Raw genomic sequence first — 1898 nt, 5'->3', positions numbered from 1 at the left:
AGATCTAGATATCATCAAGTAAGGATGCAAGAAGGGGAGGAGTTTAAGACAGCCTTCAAAACTCACCAGGGATTATATGAGTTCAAAGTCATGCCCTTTGGGCTTACTAATACTCCTGTCACTTTCCAAGCACTAATGAACCAGATTTTCAGGGCACTACTTAGAAAATCAGTGTTGGTTTTCTTTGATGACATATTAGTGTATAGTTCAGGTTTGGAGGACCACTGGAAACATCTCAGAGAAGTAATAACTATCATGAGGCAGAACCAGTTATTAGCAAAGCTGAGCAAGTGTTCTTTTGCCCAAACTCAAGTTGAGTATTTGGGACACATCATATCTCAGGCTGGACTAAAGACTGACCCTGCCAAACTTGAGGCAGTGGCTGCTTAGCCCAAACCACAGACCGTTAAGGGCTTGAGAGGGTTTTTTGGCTTAGCTGGATACTACAGAAGATTTATCAAGAGTTATGGGATCATAAGTAAAACCTTGACTGACATGTTGAAAAAAAAATGCATTTAAATGGACTACTGAGGCTGAGGAAGCTTTTAAACAATTGAAACATGCCTTGTTTCACTCCTCAGTCCTAGCCGTACCTGATTTTCAAAAGGGTTTCATTATAGAAGCTGATGCTAGCTACAAAGGGATGGGGGTTGTTCTAGTACAGGAGGGTAGTCCAGTGGCTTTTTTCAGCAAGGCTTTTGGAGACAGGCACTTGGGGCTATCAATTTTTGAAAAGGAATATCTCTCCATAATCAATGCTGTGGAGAAATGGATGCCCTACCTCTTGGGAAGACACTTCACTATAAAGACTGATCACCATAGTCTCTCATTCCTACTTGAGCAGAAAATAACTACTGCATTGCAATAGAAAGGATTGTCTTAGTTACTGGGACTTGACTATTCTATTCAATACAGGAAGGGAACTGACAATGTGGCTGCTGATGCCCTTTCCAGGATAGAAGTCAACACTGCAGCTTCTGCTCACTCCATTTCCATAGTTCAGCCCCAATGGATGGGGGAAATCAGCAGGAGTTACAAGGATGACAGCTGGGCTACTAATAGACTCAATGTTGCTTTGGTAAACCCCACTACTGATCCTAAGCTTTCTGTAGTAGGGGGACTTATGAGATGTAAAAAGACAGACTATACATTGGAGTTACTGGTGATCTAAGAAAGGACCTGATGACCAAGCTTCATGAATCATCAATTGGTGGTCACTTTGGGCAGACTGGAACCTATCAAAGGCTGAAATCTCTCTTTTACTAGAAGGGAATGAAGAGGGATGTCAGGAACTTTTTCAAGAATTGTGACACTTGCCAAAGGTGTAAAACAAAGAATGTAGCTTACCCAGGGCTCTTACAGCCTTTAAATGTTCCTAAAGAAGCTTGGTAGTGCATTTCCATGGATTTTGTTGAAGGGTTGCGCTAATCCCATCAGAAAGATGTGATTCTGGTGGTGGTGGATAGATTGACTAATTATGTTCATTTCCTTGCCCTAGGTCATCCCTATACTGTTGAGGGTGTTGCAAATTTGTTTATGGAAAATATCATACAAACTACATGGGTTGCCTAGGAGTATTGTTTCTGACAGGGACAAAATATTCACTAGCAAGTTTTGGCAAGCACTGTTTAAGAATATGCAGGTTCAATTGAATCTTTCCACAGCATACCACCCTCAAACTGATGGTGAAACTGAAAAGGTAAACTAGTGCCTTGAAGGGTATTTGAGGTGTATGGTGTTTCAAAAGCCAAAAAAGTTGGGTGAAATGGCTGCATTTAGTTGAATGGTGGTATAACACGAATTACCATTCTTCACTAAAGTGCACCCCATTCCAGGCCCTATATGGTTATATCACGCCTATAATGGCTGTCAATCTGAGCTCAAGTGAGAGGGATCTA

The sequence above is a fragment of the Ipomoea nil genome, unplaced genomic scaffold, assembly GCF_001879475.1.
Source record: "Ipomoea nil cultivar Tokyo-kokei standard unplaced genomic scaffold, Asagao_1.1 scaffold2779, whole genome shotgun sequence".
Lineage (NCBI taxonomy): Eukaryota > Viridiplantae > Streptophyta > Magnoliopsida > Solanales > Convolvulaceae > Ipomoea > Ipomoea nil.
This window is presented reverse-complemented; position numbering follows the sequence as displayed.